Source organism: Callospermophilus lateralis, chromosome 15 (genome assembly GCF_048772815.1).
Source record: "Callospermophilus lateralis isolate mCalLat2 chromosome 15, mCalLat2.hap1, whole genome shotgun sequence".
In the NCBI taxonomy this organism is placed as follows: Eukaryota; Metazoa; Chordata; class Mammalia; order Rodentia; family Sciuridae; genus Callospermophilus; species Callospermophilus lateralis.
The window spans coordinates 36871951-36895714 of record NC_135319.1 but is presented as its reverse complement, the minus strand read 5'-3'; positions in this window follow the sequence as shown (position 1 = coordinate 36895714).

Sequence of the window (23764 nt, the reverse complement as noted above, 5' to 3'; positions counted from 1 at the left end):
AACTCGATCAGACCCACAGAGGGGACAGGAGAAGGGTCTGAGGAGAAACCGCGTAGAAGCTCCACCGGACTGGACTTTTATGGGGCTTACAGCAGGAAGGGAAGGGCTTGGGACAGGAAAAGGTATTCTTAGAGTCCCTTGCTCCCTTGAAGTTGGTCAGGGGAGTTGGCTGAACTCCAGGATTGGCCAGGGGGGTCCTGTTGATTGACAGGGGATAGTCAAGAGATCTGGCTGATTGACAGGCGTTTTCGCCGGCATCTGATTGATGTTCTATTTTGGCTCGGGCTGCTTTGTTCTAAGTTGCCACTAAGTCGCCACCAAGTTGCCACCACTGACCTAACAATTATTTTTTTTTAATTTATTTATTTTGCATTGCAATTCTTAATATACTATTATACAATAATTTATCATATCTCTGATCAAAATTTTTTTTTAAAAGAAGCAAATGCTTTCTTAAGAACTTTCAGAAAGAATTAAATGTAATAATGCTCACCAATTAGATATATGTTCACAAAGACATGTGCTTAGACAATAAAATAAATGTCCGAAATCTCAGCTACTAAACAGTGTAGTGAAGTTAAAATGTCTTCACTTCATGTGAGTCTGACTGAAGAATAGTGCCCCCAAATTTAATTATAACAAAATTTTATCAAGGTACCTAGAATATTCCTTGGAGCTTTCAATCCTTTTCGAAGAAATTACACAAAAATTTTGAAATATTAAGTCTACAATTTAACTGTCCATTAGAGACTACCATAATCTAAATAAAATGAGTTGCAAAGTCCATTATTAGAAAATAACATCATGGAGTTATAAATAGCTCTGTAGCCTCTGTATCTTTATTCTCCCAAACCTGTAACTTGATTCATGTTAGGTTAATGGGGGCTGAGGGAGTCATAACACCATAGGAATATTGATTTTTTAGAAAGAAAATAAAATTTAGTTCTAGAATGTGCCATTAAGTTACTGAGTGACCTTGGGCATGTCACTCAACCTCTCTGAGTACCAATTTCCTGTTATGAAATAAAGATTGTGCAAAATAACCTCGAAGAAGTCTCTTTAACACACTGTGTCACATTTTATTGTCTTCTCTTGAATCTTTTTGCTTCTCTTTACCAAATATGTCTGTGTTCAAATTGAAAGATGTGGTTTCATAAACCTCCTGCAACTATGATTTTCATTCAATCTCTCCAAACTTATTCTCTTCTTATATCTCAACTACCCACACCCTAGAATGATTAAAGAAACTCTCATCCCTCCCTTTTGTTTATTTGTGCATATCACTTTGGTCCAGAAAAAAGTGTCTAATTTCACTTCTTAAAAAAATGTAAAATTCTCTTGTGCGTATACTGTGCATAATCTTATTTTAAGACCAAGTTTTTTTCCAAAAAAAAAAAAATGCTTAACAATGTTTACTGTTTTTTTTTCTCTCTCTCTCTCCATTAAAACAGGAGTGACATATGCATTAAGAAAGATGGTAAGCGAATGCAGACAGCATATGGATGAGTTCCAGCCAACTGCCACCCTTCCTCTCCTGGCTTGATGGCTGATCACCAAAATGCATTCCAGAGCTGTTCTCTCTCCTCATACATCTCATTTGAGAATGAATTCGTTTCTGTTTTAAGTCATCCCATTTGGGAAAACCTAGATCCCATCAACAACAGCTTGAGAACAGAATCGAGAGGAGTAGAAAGGCAAGAAAGAAGACCTAAAAATTTAAATAATCTTTCTTCAGTATAAATCTAAAAAGAAAGCTCTGTTTTTCACTGTACCATCAGTCTATGCAAGGAAGATTCTATTCTTTTCTGTATCAGGTAATCAGACAATTTAATAACATTAGTTCATCTGTGGTCAGAAATGTGACATCCAAACTCCACTGTTGGCATCTTTTCATTGGCACGACCACAGATCCTGGCCAGGTTGTTGGTGCAGAGGACTGACATGCGTCTGCAGACCTGCCATGTCTAGCTGGACTCTTCTTAAGATAGATGAGATTTGTGTTTTGCAGAATTTAAAAAATAGGAAGATCCTGGGTTTTAATGGGTCTCCATTATACCAGCAAATATACTTGATATGAAATTTCTTAAGTTTATATTCTAATAACATTTTACACAATGAATATGCAAAGCCAGATCTATGGAAAACCATATGCGAACCAATCAGGGCCAGAGCCAAAGTGGGATCCAGGAGCCAAAATTAAATCCCACTAATGTGATTCACTCATGAATTCGTCAAACACATAAGTGAGCAGCATCTCTTAGCAACTATTCTAGGCACTGTGGAGGATCTCTAAAACTTACCATGATCACACTGCACAGCAGAGTGTGGAAAAGTGCTGCTGGAGAGACCTAAAGATGCTGGCAACCTGAAGAAGAGAAGGGAGGTCATAGCTTCTTTCAGTCCCCAGTAGGGTCAGGTCTTTGACCCAAATGAAGCCACTGGTATGTTCCCAGAGTGATGACAACATGGATGTTGGAGGTGTGACTGGAAGGGAATGCTGAGCTTCCCTCAGGGCAGACAGGACCTCTGATCAGGAGCCAGCCCCTCACCTGTGCAGCCCCCATCCACCACAGAGTCCCAGAAGCTGGAAGAAGAAAGAGCTCAGAGAGCCATCACTAGAACAGAGATCAGTAGAAAGACAAGAAAGAAGTCTTACAAATGAAAGCAATCTTTCCTCAGCCCACATCAGGAAGGGGTGATGTGGATCTCAAGAGCCCTTCCCATCCGAGGAGCACGGAGAAGGTGAAGTGCAGACAAAAAGGAAGAGGAGCCAGGCTCTCTAATGGGGAGGAGGAGAAGAAGAATACCTAAGGGAGCCCACCTTGCAGACAATTCTGGCTTGAACTGTGGGAAAAGATATGCACAGCAGGGAGAAGCACGGCTCAAGTTGCTGGTGACTGACCACTCCTGGTCAAATTTCCTAAGGAGCTGGTGACAGGAAGTGGTTTCTCAAGTAAGCATAACTGAGTACACAGACTCGCTTTATCTTCAAAGACAGAAAAAAATAAAATTAAATTTTAAAAAAAACCCTCAATCTAAAACCAAAGCAAGACCAGACAGCTGCCTCACATAGAGCCCACAGGAGAAAGATGTTTCGACAGGAAGAAAGAAGTGGCCAGAAAATCCAACTCCTGCAATTTTGAGTACAGAAGGCGCAAGACTCCAAGAAAGGAAGATTTTTAAAAAGTGGGGAGTGGAAGGACAGCAGCTGCCTGGAGGGTGAACAGGAAGACAGCACAGAGAAGCCAGAAACAGAAGGCCAGGGCCTCCTGGATGCTGGGCACAAGTAACACTGAAAGTGTTTCAAAGCTTCAAAACACCCTGGGATTACAGACTCAAAGTAGGAGCCCAGGCCCCCAGGGATCCTGAAATGCTCAACTAGAATGCCAGCAAATAAATCCGTGACTGTCATGTGTAGGAAAGCAGAAGATGTTCAGTCCCTGTGGGACACAACCCATGCACTGTTTCGGTCCAGTCCCTTCAACCCCTGGGTTTCTAGTAAAATCATCCAAAATCCTTGTCAATGCAAAATTCTCGGAAAGTTAAAAAAGTGACTTGTACAATTATGAAATTAACCTATGTCAAAAGTGTTATTCAGTTCATTAATTAATGACAGAACCAACAAGCCAATAAGCTCCTTCACTGAGTGTTTTAAAGTTTAGGTCTTCTTAAGCATTTGGAACAATGTTAGAATGAGAATGCTGAGTTACATGCAAAACTGGATAATGAGTAGAGCAATACGCCATCACCTTTGTGTTCTCTTTTCTACTAACCAGAAGTTATTTGGAAAATCTACATGTTAATAGTAACTTCACATAGTCTGGAAACTAATTAATTGTAATGAGCTGTTGAACAAAATTTATTCTCCTGCTTGGATTATTATGTGCTCATTGGACAGGCCTGCTAAAGTATGCCCCATTTGACTTTTTGGGGTGTTGGAGATCAGACTTGGGGCCTTGCTCATGTTAAGCACATGCTATATCATAAGTTATATCCCCAGCCTTCCTTATATGAAATTAAAATAAAACTTTGCCCATATTTGTGTCTTATTTCCAAGTTTTAAATAATTTTTTTAACTCCTTGATGCATAATTTAGTAATAGGTGTTGGAAATTTTTCATATATGACAGACACTGGAGGAATACCTCTCCTAATTTTTTGAGAACTGGATTGTCCATACAGACTGTTGATGCTGGCCTTGACCTGTGTTGCTAGAGGAATTGTGTGGGAGGAAAGAGAAGAAATTCCTGATTAGAAAAATCACACAGATGGCAGCAGGGAACAACTAACCCTGCTGGTCTCAACCATCTGCCAGCCTGCCAGGCCTTGCTGACCATGTCACACTGAAGTTTGGCACTCACCTCCCTCTGAGCCACATGAAGCACCTAAGTAGCGAGGGAACCACCACAGTTAGAATCCAAATGCGTCACCTGCAGAAACAGCAGTTCCTCTGATAGGTGAGGACAAAAACTACCCTTCAAGTGTGGCACTCAAAAACAGCAAGTGGCTGAAACAGTTGGTGACCCTGCAGGAAAAGCCTGTTCAGAAAGATACAGTTGATGTATCAGCTCCACACAAGACCAACTTCACCTACCCCAGAAGAAAGAACCCAATTTCTTATTAAAAAATCTTCATGGAAACCAAAATACTTCCCTCTTTTTTTCTTGGGATTTTCATGCACTTTTTGCATACAAGGGGGAAAAAACTATTGTCTGCTAGGAATGAGAAAAAGGTCAGTAAAAGACATTTTCAAACAACGGCTTAGAGTTGTACCTAAGGAGCTGGGTTAAGCAAGCATGAATGTAAGTGACAAAGAATATAAACGAGGGGATTGTGTTGATGGTTCCAATGAAGGTTACCAAAGAATTGGCCCGGAAATAACAAGTGTTAGTGGGGACATGGAGAAATTGAAATCCGTACACATTGCTGGTGGGAATTTAAGATGGTACATGTGCTACGGAAAATCAGTTGGCATTTTCTCAAGAAGCTAAACATAGAATTACCATATGACTATGTAATTCCGCTCCAAGATATATGCCAAATTGAAAACAGGTATTCAAACAAGTACTTGAACATAAGTGTTCACAGCAGCACCATTCATAATTGCCCAAAGATGGAAACAAACCAAATATCAACAACAGATGAATGGAGAGACAAATTGTAAGATATATAGATATATAGAAAGATAGACATAGATATAGATAATTGAATGGAATACTATTCAGTCTTAAAAAGGAATAAAGTGGGGCTAAAACTATAGCTCAGTGGTACAGCACTTGCCTTGCATGCACAAACTCCAGGGTTTTATCCCAAGTACAGCAAAACTAAAAAATTCTTTTTTTTTTTTTTTTTGTAAAAAAGGATGAAGCACTGGTACATGCTGCAACATGGTGAACCTAAAAATATTATGCTAAGTAAAAGAACCCAGGTACAAAAGGTCACATTATGTATTATTCCATTTATGTGAAATATCAGAAAAGGTAAATCCAGAGATAGAAAGTAGATTGGTGCTTGTCTGAGGCTGAGAGGATGGAAAAACAGTGAGAAGGAGTTACCAGTTGTTGGGTAGAGGGTTTTACTTTGAGTTAATGAAATGTCTGAGAACTTTACTTTGGGTTAACGAAATGTCTGAATTGGGTTGGTTGCCCAACATTGTGAATATATGAAACGCCACTGAATTGTACACTTGAAGATGCTTAATTTTACCTTATGTGAATTTCAATTCATTAAAAGAAAAAGTGAGGCAGAAAATATGAGCAAGACAATAACAGCATAGGTTTTGAACAGTAAGGGCCCAAGCAATGGCCTTAAAGATGTAAAGAAGAAAAAAAATTCAGAATAAGCCAAAGTTTGGACAGAAGAGGGAACAAGAAAACATAGAAATATAGAATTTATATTTAAAAAAAAAAAAGTTCAGAAAATACATAGATATTTTTCTAGGTCACATCACTATTCTTCTATTTGGATAAGTTATCTCCTCTAAAAATAGAAGAGAATATATATTGTTTTGTTCTCATTAGTTATACATGACAATAGAATGCACTTTTATGTATCATATATAAATGGAGTATAATATCTTATTTTTCAGGTTGTACATGATGTAGAATCCCACTGATCCTATATTTTTAGAGTCCTCAATACTAAGGAAGAAATATTGACAGATCAGGATTCAGAGCATGAAGACTTGACCCAGAAGATCAGAGCCATGAAGCACTTCTCCCAGCCTCACACAGAAAAGCCAGGACGAGCAGCAGTCCAGGTTTGACAGGCGACCCTGCTTTCTGAGACAAAAGCTCCAATTCCAACAGTGTTCTCTGTGGTGGTGAGTTTGTTTGGTTGGTTGCTTTTGACAGGTGGGGGCGGGGGGTGGTTGTTGTTTTTGTTTTTGTTTTTTTTCCTCTTGAATCACATAATTAAAATGTTTCCAGATCTATAGCAAATCAGTGTCTACTACTCCCTCCTCAGCTTTTCAGCATTCACAACCAAGGAAAAACAAGTTAAAATTAACATCTCTAGAACAACCGTAAACAGAAAAGCCCCTAATATTCAGCCTAGTGTCTAAAAAGTTAGCAAAGGGGTGTGTTCTGCTTTGGTCCTGGATAGGGGAATTGGTGATTTAAGAATCAAGTGTGCAACCTGAATGTCACCTGGGGTCACCATCCTTTGAAAGTCAAACCAAAGGGCCTGAACTCCTAACCCAGATGCCTTCTTCCAGATCGTTCTTCCTAGCCCTACAGAGCCAACCAGGTCATACTTCTAAACAAAGACCATTCTCTCCTAAAGCCAGCAGTCAAAATAATATATATATATATATATAAAATTTATTTATTTTTTTACCTAATTACATAGTCTTGGGATTTCTTTAGAACTTGCAGATGCATTTGAACTTGAACTTGCAGGTGCATTCACTTTTTATCCCTCCTCCCTACACCAGTTACTACTAGGGTCACTTCCTTTCAGAGCCTCCTTAAAACATCAGGGTCTGAGGTAGATGTCCTGCAGATACCTCAATAAGATTATAATGCAGGCACATGTCAGTCGTAGCCAGCACTAAGCCAAAACTTCCTGCTCTGAGAGGGCTCGCACAAGCAGAGGGCCAGAGCTGAATACATCGCTATTTAATTTTGCTAAAAAGGACCACTTATCTTCATTAAATTTTCAAACCTTTAGCTTTTGAAGTACAATTTTCTTATTAAATCTGGACTTAGGTCAAAGTTTTAGCCATTAAGTGCAACTTATATAACAAAATGTCATGCCAGACAGCCTCTCTCCCCAAACTAATTAATTTAGAATAAAACTGGGATAATGTGGGCTCTGGAATTTGAGTATTCATGTTGAGACCTTGGCATCACTTACCTCTGTAGTCTTGGGCAATGTATTTAATCTCCTTGGACCTCAGTTTATTCATCTATAACATAAAATAACAATGAACACTTACCTCTTTTATAAAAAAGTTAAAATGTCTTTTTTACTTATAAAGAAAGTTACCCAGAATAGTTTTAACAGTACTTGTTAGAAAAAATTAACCCTTCTAAAATTCACCCCCAATGACCCACCTCCTCCTTCACAACCCAGCTGCCGACAGTTATCACCCAGTTAGCCCATTCAAACTAGAATGACGATTAGTTACAGTTCTCATAATCTAATCATTGCACCTCTCAAGATTCCTGCACTAACATAGGAGCTTTTGGGAGACAAGTCATATATATATTGTTTTGTTCTCATTAGTTACATGTGACAATAGAATACACTTTTATACATCATACATAAATGGAGTATAATTTCTCCAAACCATAACACAATGGGTAATCATCTTCTCTATGTCTAGGTAATTTCTCATACTCATTTTGTTTATTAGAACATTTTGTTATACATAGTAGTTGAGTTCATTTTGACAAAAGCATATATGCAAGAAATTTGATTTCAATCCCCATTGCCCAACCTTTCCCTTATTCTACTCCCCTTCCTCTGTTACTGGCTTATTTTCACTCCTTTATTTATTTACTTGTTTATTTACTTATTTATTTTTAATTGGTACTTTCCACATACACATAAAGGTGAAATTCCCTTTCATACATTTGTATATATATATAAATATATATAACATAATTTTTAAAAATTCATTCCATATTTTCTCTCCTTTTTCTTCCTTCCTTCCTCTATCTTCTACTCCACTGATCTTCCCTGTATTTTTATAATATCAATCCCCAACACCACCACCTTCTTTCCCTTACTGTGCTCTAGCTTCCACATATGAGAAAAAAATATTTGACCCCTTAGTTTTCTGAGCCTGGCTTATTTCATAAGTGAAATTCATGGAGTTCTCCATATCCATCGACTTACTGGCAAATGCCATTATTTTATTCTTCTTTATGGCTGAGTAAAACTCCATTGTGCATATATACGACATTTTCTTGATTCATTTATCTATTGGCAACCATCTGGGCTGATTCCATAATTTGACTATTGTGAATTTTGCTGCTATCAACATTGAAGTGGCTTGTATTGCTATAGCATGCTGATTTTAGTTTTTTTGATAAATACCAAGGAGTGGATAGCTGGGTCATATGTTGGTTTCATTCCTAGTTTTTTGAGGAATTTCTACACTGCTTTCCAGAGTGGTTATACTAATTTGCAGTTCCACCAACAATTTATCAGTGTACCTTTTACCCCACATGCTCACCAGCATTTATTATTATTTGTGTTCTTGATTAATTACCATTCTGACTACAGTAAGATGAAATCTTAATTAGTTTTGATTTGCATTTCCCTGATTGCTAGAGATGTCAAACATTTTTCAAAGGCCTTTTCTGTATCCATTGAGATGATTCTTATTCTTAATTCCACTCAAGTGGTGAAGTACATTTATTGATTGGTATATTTTGAACCTACCCTGTAACCACCTGGGATGAATCCCACTTGGTCATGGAGCTTTATCTTCTTGATGTGTTTTGAATGCAGTTTGCTCATCTTTTATTGAGGATTTTTGCATCTGTGTCCATCAAGGACATTTGTCTGTAGTTTTCTTGTTTTGTCTTTGTCTGGTTTTGGTATCAGAGTTATACTGACTTCATATAATTTATCTGGGAGTGTTCCCTTCCTTTAAATTTTATGGAATAATTTGAGAAAGACTGGTATTAGTTCTTCTTTAAAGGTCTGGTAGAACTCAGCTGACAATCCGTCTGCTCCTGGGCTTTTCTTTGTTCATAGGCTTTTAATTGCTATTTCAGTTTCATTACTTGATATTGCTCTGTTTAGATTTTCTATATCTTCCTGGTTCAATTTGGGAAGATCATATGTGCTAGAAATCTGTCACTGTCTTCTAGATTTTTCGGCTTATTGGAGTAAAAATTTTCAAGACAGTTTTGTTGTTGTTGTTGTTGTAGATGGACACAATGCCTTTATTTTATTTATTTACTTTTATGTGGTGCTGTGGATCAGTGCCTCACATGTGCTAGGCAAGCTCTCTACCACTAAGCCACAATCCCAGCCCTCAAGATAGTTTTAATCATCCTCTGGTTCAGAAGTGTCTGTGGTGATACCTCCTTTGTCATCTCTAATTTTGTTTATTTGGGTCTTCTCTCTTGTTTTGGTTAGTTTGGCTAAAGGTTTATGTTTTTTAAATATTTTTTTAGATGTTGATGGACCTTTATTTTATTCATTTATTTGTATGCAGTGCTGAGAATCAAACCCAGTACCTCATGCATGCTAGGCAAGCACTCTAGCCACAAACCCAGTCCTAAAGGTTTATCTATCTTATTTATCTTTTCAAAAAATCATTGCATTGATCCTGTGTATTTTTTTTATTCTCAATTTTATTAATTTTGGTTCTGATATTTATTATTTTCTGTCTTCTACTGATTTTAGAGTTAGTTTGTTCTTCCTTTTCTAAGGCCTTTAGTTGAAACATAAGCTTTTTTATTTGGGATCTCTCTATTTTTTTAATGTAGGCACTCAATGCTATAAATTTTCCTCAGCTTTCATACTGTTTTAGATATTTTGATATCTCTGTTCTCATTTGTTTCTAAGAATTTCTCTATTTCATTTCTCATTTCTTCTTTGATTCATTCTTCATTTAAAAAATCATTGTTCAATCAGTCTGGTGAAGTACTGAAAGACTCACCACGTTAAGTGTTGACAAGGATATAGAGTCACTGGTATGTACTAATACATACACTGATATATACACTGAAGTTAGAAATAAATTTTTCATAGCCACTTTGTATAACAGTTTTATGGGGGCTGGGGTTGGGGCTCAGTGGTGCAGTGCTCACCTAGAACACTTGAGGCACTGGGTTCGATCCTCAGCACTACATGAAGATATGTGTTCACCTACAACTAAAAAATAAATATTTAAAAAAAACCAGTTTTATAGTTTATTATAATGAGCAGAGGGGAGAGAGGGGAAGGAAGGGGGTGTGGGGGGAAATGGTGGAATGAGATGGACATTATTACCCCTATGTGTGGCTACAATTGCACAAATGGCGTGACTCTACATCATGTACACAAATTTAAATGAAAAGTTGTGCTCCATTTGTGTAAGAAAATAAAATAATATTAATTTTAAAAAAATTTTAGTAAAATAAAGAGACAAAACCATAACAATGGAAAGTAGATCTATATTCGCTAGGCTAGATAATGGGGAAGAAGATTGGTTGAATGTTAAATGTATGAGAGAACTTAGAAATTTTCTTATTATACCTATGGCAAGGGTTACTTTCTTATGCTCATTTGTTAAAATTCATAGAATCGTACACTTAATATTAATTTTCTTATATCTGAAATATAAATTAGATCTGATTTTAAAAAGCAACAATATATACATAATAAAAGGATTAGAGTGCTGTCAAACTTTTCAGCAGTGAAATTGAATGCTGAAATTGAATCGGAATAACATTTCCATATTTCAAGGAAAAAAGAGTATTGTTCAATCTCTGTATGTTTATGTTGTTTCTATTATTTTTCTTGCTGATGATTTCTAATTTCATTCCATTATAATCTGATACAATGCATGGAATTAGATAATTTTTTGTATTTGCTAAGACTTCCATTGTGACTTAGAATATGATCTATTTTGGAAAAGGTTTCATGAGCTGCTGAGAAGGTAAATTTGGCTGTTTGGGGGTGAGATACTCAGACACTCTGTGGGTGTCTATTAGGTTCATTTGTTTTATAGTATTATTCAGGTTGCATACATCTTTTGATTTTATGCATTGATGACCTATCTATTGATAAGTATGCATTAAAATATCCCAGTATTATTGTTTTGGGGTATAACTGAGATTTAATGTCAAAGAGGTTTTTTGTTTTTTTTTTAATGTAATTGGGTGTGCTGACATTTAGCACATATATATTTACTATCATTTTATCTTCTTGTTGAAATGCTCCCTTTATAAACACCTTCTTTGTCTCTTCTGATTAATTTGTTTGAAATCAGCTTTGGCAGATATGAGAATAGCTGCTTTTCCTTGTTTTCAGATCCATTTGCATGAAATATTCTTTCCATCCTGTGAGTGTCTGCCTATGAGTCTCTTGCAAACAGCATATAGTTGGATCTTGTTTTTTGATCCATTTTGCTAGTCTTTGTCTTTTAATTGGGGAGTTGATGCCACTTATATTCAGTGTTACTTCGAATAGTTGTTTATCATTTCCTGCCATTTGGGTTTTTTGTCCGTATTTAATTCTGTTTTGAATCTCATTTAGGTAATTAGTCTTCTATTGATCTTCATCTATTTGGGAGCTTTGGGATTTGGGGAGGGGGTTCCTATGTATGCAGCTTATCTTTGAATATTCTTTGTAGGGCTCCTTAATAGTCATGTATTCTTTTAGCTTATCTTTGTCATGGAAAGGTTTTACTTCCCCATCAAATTTGAAAGAGAACTCTGCTGACTATAGCAATCTTGGCTGGAAATTGTTTTCTTTTAGAGCCTAGAATGTCTTATTCCAGACTCTTCTTGATTTCAGGGTCTGAGTTGAGAAGTCAGAAATGAGCCTCATTTGTTTGCCTCTAAATGTGACCTGACGTTTCTCTCTTATAGCTTTTAATGTTCTTTCCTTATTTTCTGTTAGGCCTTTTGATTTTGATGTGCCTTGGAGAACTTCTTTTCCGATGTGGTCTATTTAGGGTCCTATATGTGAATGTCTATTTTGTTTCTGATATGGGGAAATTTTCCACTACTGTCTATTGAAAATGTTCTTAATGCCTTTAGCCTGTATCTCTACATTTCTTCTATCCCTCTCAGGCTTGGTCTCTTGATGCTGACTTTTGTATATTTGATCATGTTCTATCATTTTTTTCCTTTTATTGTGTACTGTGTACTAGAGTTCATGTACCCTCCTGTCTTCAAGGTTTGATGTTCTCTCTTCAAGAGCTGAAGTTCTGTTTTCTATGCAATCTAATCTGTTGATGATTCTCTCGAGTGAATTTTTAATTTGATTCATTGTATCTTTCATTTCCAGTTCTGATGGGCTTCTTTTCAATATTTCTATTTCTTCACTGAAGTGATCTTTCATCTCCTGTATTTGCTCTCTTAATTCATTGCTTAGATAATTTTTTAGTTCATTGAACATTTTAATAATCAATTTTTTATTTCTTTCTCTGGAATTTTGTTCACTCTCATATTTGTGGGATCCTTTGTTGGGGAATTGTGAAATTTGGAGGGAGGTTTGTTTGCTTGTTTCCTCATGTTTTCAGAGCTCTTGGATTTGCACATCAATTATGACGGATTCCCCTTCCTCTTTTATATGCATGTCCTTTCTTGTGCATTTATCTTTTTTAATCTAGGATTTCTTTCTGTGTTTGATACAGGAGTAGATGTCAAGAGGCAGGACCTCCTCTGGTTGTTACTTCTTGAAGTCTGGTTGTCAATTTGGGGTTTTGTCTCCCCCAATCTATGAGTTGAAGTAATATTGTAAATATGAATGCTCAGGTTGGGCTAGATCATGTGTGGGGTGAGATTCACTGTTTTTTGGCTGTGTTGTATTTATCAGCAGCAGGATCTCTACTCTGTGATCTTGAAGTATCTCAATCACCTTCCAGCCACTGGCAGAGCGAGAGGTATCCAGGAATAGCACTAATGTCAGCAACAAATTAGAGCCTTAAGAAAAATGTCTAGTGTCTACTTGGACATCTGTAACACTAATTGTCACCTAAATAGGAATGGTGGAGTCAGCATTTAATATCAGTACCAACAGTAAAAAACTGTAAACTAAATCAGGCATTTTGTAGCAGGTATCTACTATGTCATCCACTGTATTAACAATCATGACGTCAAACTTGGGATTGGAATTATATAAACTACATGATTCTATTATTTCATGGGATTACATTCTTAAGTACAGACACAATAGAGAGGGAAGGCAAAAAAAAGCTTAAACTATTTTGAAAAGTGATCAGAGGAGAGGCAGTAATTATTTTCAATTAATGTGAAAATAAAATTACATGAATATACATATAATTTTTAAACCTATCTGTGCAATGAAAATACATACTCACGCATGTGTGCGCACACACACATACATACATAATGAAAAAAGAAGTAATACAGTACAATGAAAGGATGCCTTAAAAATTTTTTTAAGTTAAAATTTTTAAAAAGAAGAAGAAAATTTGATTTAAAACTGGAAGTACAGAAATAAGGAAAAAGAAAAAAAAATAGAGAAAAAGGAAAAAAACCATACTGAGAAATAAAGGACTTATTTCCATGGAGAATGTCAAAACTGTTGGTAAGGATGATTTTCATTCTTTGTATTTATTTTTGACTCTGTAACTTTGGGGTTACAGGCTGGGGTTGTCAAGTCCAATGCCTTTGTGTTCCTCACTTAGCTGGCAGCCGTTGTGGCTAGGAGGCAAAGCTGGTTGTCATAGATCTCAGCTCTCAGTCTCCCAGTTAAGGGTGGGATAGTACAATTTGGGTGATGACAAATTGTGTATTTCTGAGGCTGGGATGATGCAGAGTTCTAAATTGGAAGTTCCAGTAGTTGGAGTGTAGTCTTGACCAAAGTATAGAATTCTGTGGGTGGGTGTTTGCGATTTGATCCACATTCCCTATTGCTAAGGAGATGCCAGTCTCTAAAACCTCTGATAAAATCCACTTTAATGGCATAGGGACTAAATCTCCACAGGTTTCACCTTCATCCCTATGAATATGAAATACTGGGTATCTGCTCCGGAATGCAGGCTGTGTGGCTATTAAAGGAGTCTTCCCAATAGCTCTGATGTGGTAATAGCAACAAAGGAACTGGTACTGGGACCCTGCATGGTCCAGGTATAGTTTTCTTTGTGCCTATTTCAGCTTCTCTGGTTCAGGCACCCTCTGGAAAAGTTTTTAGTCAATTGCTGGTAACTTGGTTTGAGTTCCCAATCACCTGTCTCTGCTCCCAGCTCTTCAGCCCTTACAGATGTTTCCCTCACCAGCAAGTAGCCACGTTCTTGGAGCTGTCCTGCCCCAGGGTGAGCTATATTGGGCTTTACTTTCACTGAGCCGCTTCCCCTAACAACTCTGCATCCATTAAAATTAGCCTACCTCCCTAATCCCCAGGTTTCCCCTATATCAATTTTTCTTTATTATTAATTTTTTTATTCACCAGCCCCACTGTCCTCTCTGCCTGTGCTCCTCTCGGCCACAGGTCTCTGTGGCCACCTCTGGCGGCAAAGCTGATGCATCTGTAATGTATTATTTCTTATATTATGTTCAAGTTTCTTACCTCTCTGAGTCTCTGTGGTTTTTGGTTTTGGTTTGGTTTGGTTTTCACAATCCAGTATTAAGCTTAAGTGAGTTCCCTTACTTACCCACCTCACTGAGAAGCAGTCTCCCTGCTTGGTAAGTCCTGTGCTGAGGAACTGCTGGGAGTGCACCCTTCCTCTGGTCTGCCATCTTCTCTCCCTGAGCGCCTACCTCTTAACCCACTGTAAGGGGAAAATTGAAAACATTTAAAGTATGGATGTGAGTTCTGGCACAGTCTGAGAATGCAAAAAATCAATGTTATCTATTCTTACTCTTCCCCAAATATGGCACGTTGATCTACCACAGAGATGGACCTGTTCCCAGTCAGGAGTTGAACCACTTTTGATATTTTTAGACATCTAATCTTCAGGAACATCTCATGTTCTGACCTCTTTTCTGAGCATCCACAAGTTTTAAAAGGCTTCATGAATTGAAAGGGGCTGATCTTGAATTCCGTCAACCTTATTCCTTTTCCAGCATCCCAGAAATCCTCTGCTTGAACATCCCTGGCAACAGGAAAGTCACCCACTCCCGAGAGTCCATATCATGTTTAGATGGTCTGACTCTGCCATGGCTGTCTCTGTCTCCTTTCTGTAGCAATCTAGCAGTGGTCCCCACTCACACTCTTTCTACATGCTTAGCCCTTCAGACATATAGAAACAATCTCAGGTTTCTGGGCTAAATATCTCCGCTATTCTAATACCATTACTTCAAGAGCCTGATTTAAAGTCCCTTCCCAGAAACTCCTGCTTGTTAATATACCTCAAAACTGTCCAGTACCTCAACAGGAGTCTGCCCCCAAGACAGGACAGGCTGGGGAGAGGAATGTGAAGAAAAGGAGACAAGGTCTTTCCTTCATTCTTCTAACTCTGCCCCCTCACCCACTGTGCTCCTAAGAATTTTCAAAGACATGGCATTGGCTTTCTTCAAACATTTCCTAAGTTGGATGGAGTGTCAATGATCATTCAGTGAAGACCTAATTAGCCAATTTATGTTTTCCATGTGACTCTAGGAAATGGGGAGAAAGCCAAAACAAAGTATGAACTAAGTACTAGTGCCAAACTCTATGCTCCCAATCTTTCATACATTATTTAAGTAAATAACAATCATATGGGCTTTTAATATTGTTCTCCATTTCAAAAATGAAGAAACTGAGATTCAGAGAGGTCCAGCAGCTTGCCCTCAATAGTAGCGTAGTTGAGCCAGGATATGAACACAGACCATTCTAGATAAAGTTCCCTGGGCTTTCTTGTGTAGTAGACATGTCTTCAGGGTTCATCACCAACGTACTCAAGGACTCAGCTACCGAACATCACTGTGAGACTACAACTGTTCACCTTGACTAATTTCTACTGAGCTACCATAGAGATAAAATATCATCCTAGGGCTAGGGATGTGGCTCAAGCGGTAGCGTGCTCACCTGGCTTGCGCATGGCACTGGGTTCGATCCTCAGCACCACATACAAACAAAGATGTTGTGTTCGCCGAAAACTAAAAAATAAATATATAAAAAAAATCTCTGTCTTTGTCTCTCTCTCTCTCTCAAAAAAAAAAAAAAAAAATATATATATATATATATATATTAAAAATCCTAATCAGAACTCAGCTATTGGCCAAATACAGCCTGTTTTTGTAGTTTTTGTAAATAAGGTTTTACTAAACCACAACCATGTCCATTTATTTACATATCACCTATGACTGTATGTCACAGTAGAAAACTATCATGGTGGAAGTGAGTGTTGCAACAGAATCCACATGATCTACAAAACCTAAAATACTTACCAGGCGATCCTTTACAGAAAAAGATTGTCTGCCTTTTCTACATTAGCCATAATCTATTTTTCTAGGAGAGGCTATCCTCCTTCAGAACTACTGTATTACTGGCTTCAAATTCCATTCTCATGTGGCAGTTCCTCAGCTGCTGTAAGCGCTGGCATGGGGACAGTAGATTCTACTTTCCCAGCATCCTGGGATGTTCCCTCTCTCGTGTGTATAGCTGTAGAAAGACTCTCGTCAACCTGCCCAGTCCTCCCCCAACCAAAGATGGCCTGAGACTCAAACAACCCCTAAGACTCTTTCCCTCACAATTCTGAGTATAATGTCTGAGTATAATGACTCACAGCAATTTCCTGAGTGCTGGTTTATGCCCCAGCCATGTCCTTGCAAGACACTGAGGGGAAGTGAAGAGAAGAGAGAGGAGACGAGAAAAGGAAAGACAGTGGAATGAACTGACATAACTGTCCTTGTGCATATATGAATACACCACAGTGAACCTCCCCACTGTGTTCATCCACAAGAAATTAATTTTAAAAAATAAGTATGGGTAAATGGCAGAAAGATCAATAGAGGGAATGAAGCAGGGGAGGAGGGAAGGGGAAGAAAATGTACTGGGTTCTGAATTAGAACAAGATAAATTCCATGCTTATATAATTATGTCAAAATGGATTCTACTGTCATGTACAACTAAAAAGAACCAATAAAAAATATTAAAAAGTATTTGGTTTCTGCTGTTCTGAAAATTGTCCTTTCCAAGCCTGGTTCTTCGACATTTCTTCAGTTCTGTTAAATATATATATATATATATATATATATATATATATATATATATATATATATATATATTTTTTTTTTTAAATCAAAATTGAACCCAGGGGTTTTTAACCACTGACCCACATCCCCAGCCCTTTTTAATGTATTTTTTTTTTATTTTGAGACAGGGTCTCAAACTTGCAATCCTCCTGCCTCAGTCTCCCAAGCTGCTGGGATTACAGGCATGCACCACCACATCCAACTAGAAATGTGAATTTTATTTTCCTGATTATGAAAGATTTATCAGTCGAGTCTTGGCAGAAAAGAGATGATGCACTCAAATTTTGTGACCTGAGGACCCTTTAACAAAGGAAACATTTACAAAACTATAAAAGGAATTACATACTACCCCAGAGTTGTCACAACTCTAGGCTTGAAGAGGCAATAAAAGCAGTTGAAGACGGGTGGGTGATGTAAACAAGGTTGCCTGGCAGATGCTGTGAACCTCAGGCGCATTGGGATGGTAGAATTAATCCCCCTCCCTCACTCATCTCCATGATGCCAATCTGCCAGAGCTCTCTATTGGCCAAAGGCAAGGGTAGCTTGAAGGAGAGGTGTTGCAATTTATACAAGTTAGATCCTGCGGCACACAGAAGGGCGGAGAGGAGATCTGGGGAGAAATGGAAATAACCAACACAGAGAACATCTCGCATCTTTATCAGACCAGCAGGCGTTGCTTTTATTTTGGCAAGGATACTAAATTTTCAGAGCATCCTGAGCCTCAGATCACAGCGATTGGTTTGGAGATAAACATGTAACCCAATTGGAGCCCATGAAAAACAGTTCTGTATTTCTACCAGAAGAAGCATGATCACCTTAGCTCCAAACCGGAGGACATTAGCAGAGAGCTGCTGGAAACCAACTGTCCCCCAACAGAAGGAAGAACCTGGGTAAAGGGAAAGGCAACCCTGAGAAAGGTAGAACCAAGAAAGAAGACAGACTAGGTCCTGATAACAGTGTTTGAGTTTCTGGATCTGACTGTGCCTGCAACCTACAGTGTCCAGCCTACCCTGAGACTGAAATGATATTGAACAAACAGGATTCTATAGTATAAAGAGCACTGGTGACACATATGTCCAGACTCTGGCTCCAGCACCTACTAGCTGAATAACACTGGGAAAGCACCTGAATTAATGATCATCATGCTCTTTGACTGTAAAACAGAATTACAACACCCTGACACCCTTTGTAGACTTACTTGTGGGCAATAAGGCAAGATCACATAGTTAAAGGTCCCAGGTAAACTGTAAGACATTGTTCAAATGTCAGATTCTTCCTCAGGTCATTCCCACCTTCAGATGTATCACCCTGGGGACACAGTGTTCTACAGTCAGGGGCACACAACATTCTAAAATTACTTCCAAGGCTGAGTAATGACATATTGAATAGCAGCTGTCAAGAGCAGTGGCAATCTCAACATTGCCAAATAGAAAAGAAAGAAAGAAAGAAATTGACAAAATTGGCTTTATTTTAAAGAGACAGACCGGAATTGGCTTCTAAGAAACAGAATAATGAGAAAAAGTTTGCTGAATTAAAAACTATATCTGAAACAACGTCAGGGCAAAGTAGATGAGAAACAGGCAAAACTAAAAGAGAGTAGCCCATGCTCTGGGGCGCTGTGATTCAAGCAGTTAACAGTCACAGCTGGGCAGCAGCAGAGTCAAAATCAAAACCCATGACAACAGACAAGATGGAGTGCTTCCCAGAGGACACAGAACTGTTGAAAGCAAAAGCTCATATGTTACAACCACTGAAGAATAAAGGCAAGGAAGCCAGGGGGTGGGGCAGGAAAGCCAGGCTCTGAAAAACAGAAAGATATCAAAGATCTCACGGCTGAAGCTGACCCTGAGAGTGAGCAGGGAATCTGAGAGCAGTTCACCAAGTGGCCAAACCCCATGTGGAAATTACAAAACTGGAATGGGAAAAATCCAAAGCGCAGCTAGGAAAATATCTTACCACAGAAGCAAAAGAGGAAAACACATGTGCAAAATGCTTCAGTGTGCTCGTCAGGAGCTCCCACCTCACGCAGATAGGAATACCAGACTGAGGAAGCACTGAGCTGGTCCAACAGCTCAATTCTATTACGGACTAAAATCAAAAAGCAAACAGAAAATTAATTTGAATGTGTCATCGATATGCCAAATGCACTGTGATTTACCAATGGGCTAAAAACTGAAAGACACGTCTAAAGGAAAATGAAATTTTTCTTGTCCCAGCTGAAGAAAAAAATGCATTTCTTATAAAGTGCTCAAAAGAAATATATTTCAAAAATGATTTTCAGCATCTGCTATGAGCAAAGCACTGTGCCAGGTACTATGTGTGACAGAAGATAAAAGCAGCACAGTCCTTTGGCTCACACAGCTAACAGTCCAGTTGGAAAGGAAAATCCCACTAGCCTAAGATGGAATGTAGCATGGATAACTTCAGGTGGGACAATCAAGCTGAGGTGGCTGTGGAGCAGGAGAATGCTCAATGAAAAAAATCACAAAAGAGAAATCTGTGTGACAGTTTTCCTTCCCCACTGAAGAGGGTGTAGGAAGTGAATAAATCAACTAGAACGGATTTATTGGCACCTTCCCCTCCCCCAAACCACCTCCCACCCAAACACTGATTCACCAAGTCCTGTAACTTGAGTCTTTCCTCTTTCCTCTGTCCCCAGTGCTCCTACCCTCTTCTAGAACATGGTCATCTCTTGCCTGGACTGCTCCTGGTTATCCTCTAAAGTTGCCCAGGCTGACCTTGAACTTTCTATTCTTCTGCCTAAGCCTCCAGAATTGCTTGGATTATAGGCGTGCGCCACCAAGCTCAGTTGGTCCAATGGTCTTTGAAAGATTCCTTTGCAATGTTTCACTGATGATCAGCTTTCTGTGGCCTCGAAAAGATTTCTCATCATCGTTTTACGTTCACTTGTTTACTGTCAGTGTGGGTGAACCACGCCATCACCCCTTGGTTCTGATGCATCTTCACATTCAATACCTCCATATTGCGGAAATGAAAATATATTTTTGGCTCCTATACTTCTCCAACTCAGGTATTTTTTTAATGAACAATTTTGCTTCAAATACTTTTTCATAATTACTGGTGTGTTTTTTTTTAAAGAGAGAGTGAGAGAATTTTAATATTTTATTCATTTATTTATTTTCAGTTATCAGCGGACACAACATCTTTGTTTGTATGTGGTGCTGAGGATCGAACCCGGGCTGCACTCATGCCAGGCGAGCGCGCTACCGCTTGAGCCACATCCCCAGCCCTGGTGTTTTGAATTATTTCAATTGTTTCCTTATAATCAGTGCTCATAGAAGACTTTTTTTTTTTTTTTTTTTAAGAAGAGAGTCAGTAGCCAAGTGTAGTCGCACTGTCTTGTAATTCCATTGACTCTATAGGCTGAGGCAGGAAAATCTCAAGTTGGAAGTTAGCCTCAGCAACTTAGCAAGGTCCCATACAACTTAGCAATACCCAGTCTCAAGAAATAAGATAAAATAGGACTGGGATTGTGGCTCAGCGGTAGAGTGCTCACCTAGCACAGGTGGAACCCGGGTTCAATCCTCAGCACCACATAAAAATAAAGGCATTGTGTTGTGTCCATTGACACCTAAAAAATAAATATTAAAAAAAATTTAAAAATAAATAAATAGGGCTGGGGATGTGGCTCAAGTGGTAGCGCGCTCGCCTGGCATGCATGCGACCCGGGTTCAATCCTCAGCACCACATTCAAACAAAGATGTTGTGTCCGCCGAGAACTAAAAAATAAATATTAAACAAAAAAATCTCTCTCTCTCTCTCTCCTCTCCCACTCTTTAAAAAAATAAAATAAATAAATAAAATAAAAAGGGCTAGGGATGTGGCTCAGAGTTAAGTATACCTGGGTTCAATCCTAAGTATAAAAATAAAAGAGTAGAGTCAAAAAAATTGTATTTTATTGTAAAAACAGATAAATGAGAATTATGTGTCATGAAGACAGTTGTGAAATGGCAAAGGTTAAATTACATAATATTCAACACTCAGGTGTTATGCATATTTGTCAGACAAATAGTTACTTTATCTTCCTCAAGAAAAGGGCTGGGAATGAGGCTCAGTGATAATGTTTGCCTGGTGTGTGTGAGGCCTTGGTTCACTCCCCAGAACCACAAAAGAAGAAATAAAGGTGGTCTATTTTTAAAATAAGGTTTGCCTTTCTTTTTAGTGACATTGAACAGCTGTGGTTATTTAAAAATCTATCTTTACAGCTTTGTCCATATGATCCTAAAAATGTCTGTGATTTAAAGCATGAGCAATAAAAAACAAGTCCCATTATTTGACTCCACAAACAAATACATTTTAAAGAACTAAGTTTAGGACAAAGAACAAACCAAGCTAGATGCTGTAACTTTTTCCACAATGTGATTTAATATATTATTTCTACTTATAGACAGGTACGTTTCTGTTATGGTTTAGATAGAAGGTGTCCCCCAAAAGCTCATGTTTGAGACAATGAAAGAATGTTATGTGGTGAAATGATTAGATTATGAGAGGTTTAACCCAATCTGTGGATTAATCCACTGATATGGATTAATTGGGTGGAAACAGTTCACTGGGGGCTTGCCTGTAGGGTCTATTTTGTCCTTGGTAAAAGGAGTTCTCTGCTTCCTGGTTGCCATGTCCCAAACTGCTTGACACCACCTGCACTCCTTTCTACCACATCTCAGACCCAGAGCTGTGGAGGTGGCCAACTAGGGACTGAAGTTCTGAAACCGTGAGCTAAAGTAAACTCTTCCTCCTCTATACTGTCTTGTCAATATTGGTCTCAGTGACACAAAAACTAACTAAAACAGATTCTGAAAGACTGGTTAGTTGGCCTACAGGTAATGTAAGGAATAGCAGGTCGCTGGGGAAAACAGATGTGCTTTTGCTCTTCATCTTTGCTTTGTTCCTCTCTCTGAATGTTCATAAATATAGAAGCTTTTGCACGAGAAAGTAACCATGTCACTCTGTACCTGTCCCAGGCAAGGACACTGGGATCAGTTATAAATCCTACTACATTATAGCTGCCAAACTCCTCATAGTTCCCAAACTACTCTCCTAATTCTGATGTGAAAGGCAGCTGAGCTTCCAGGACTGATACATGACATATAAGGAAATCAAATGCAAAGCAGGGCCAGTGGGACATCTAACAGGGACTGTCACCTCAGTAGCCCTTCACACTGCTAATCACTGCTTTAAACACAGAATAAATGAACTCATTTAATCCTTGAAACAACTTTCCTCATTTTAAAAATGAGGAAACTAGGACATGCAGAAGTTGTTAAATTTTCCAAGATGAAGAACCCAAGATTACACGTGACTGAAAGGCTACACTGCCTCTCAGGTCCAGCAGTGAACTAGAAGTAATGGTCTGAAAATCAAACAATCAGGGTGCTAGTTACGATTCTCCTAGTACCTTGCTGCATGACCTGAGGTCCTTCATCTTTAAAAATAGGTTGAGGGATCAGTTACTAAGAATTGTAAATTAAAGCAAGAATCATTTTTATCCATCAAGCTACAAACACTTTTTTGCCCCACTGTTGGGAAAGACAGAGGAAAATAGGTGCTTTTCTCATTTGCTAGGAGGAGTGTGATAATAATAACAACAATAATAGTAATATTTCCTGAACTTTATTATTGAGTGCTTAATGGGTGCAAACACTGTAATAAATGCTTTTAAGAGATTATCGAATATAATCATAATGGCCACTCCACGAAATAGGTATTATTACCATGCACGAGAGATTAGATGATAAACCAAAGCTGAAGGAGACTTCCATTGTCCAATGAAGAAGCCAACATTTAAAAGGTTGCATAACCCACCAAGGTCTCAGAGCTCCTGATGGTGGACAATGGTGAAAAATGGGGCAGCCTACTCCAGAACTCAGGCTTCCAGATGGGAAAACAATCTTTCTGTATTTGTAAACATTAGTCACAGCCCTTTAAATGGGCTCATTTTTTTTTTTTTTAATGTGCACTCCTATCATGGAGTTCCTCCTAATTTACTTCGTGAAAATAATCATGAACATTTTGAAAATTTAGCTACAAAATATTCATGAGAGTTTAGAAGTAGGATTAAAGATGAATTTTTTTCTCCTTTTGCTTATCTAAATGTCCCATCAACATTAACTAAAAAGTAATGTAAATGTGTATTATTTTGGTCTTTTTTTAAAGAGGTTTTTACTATTAGAAATGGATGGAAAGGGAGCTGGGATTGTGGCTCAGTGGTAGCACGTGTGAGGTACTGGGCTCGATCCTCAGCACCACATAAAAATAAATAAAATAAAGATATTGTGCCAACCACAACTAAAAAATAAATATTAAAAAAAGAAATAAGGGCTGGGGATGTGGCTCAAGTGGTGGCGCACTCGCCTGACATGCGCCCGGGCACTGGGTTCAATCCTCAGCACCACTTAAAAATAAAACATTGTGTCCACCTAAAACTAAAAA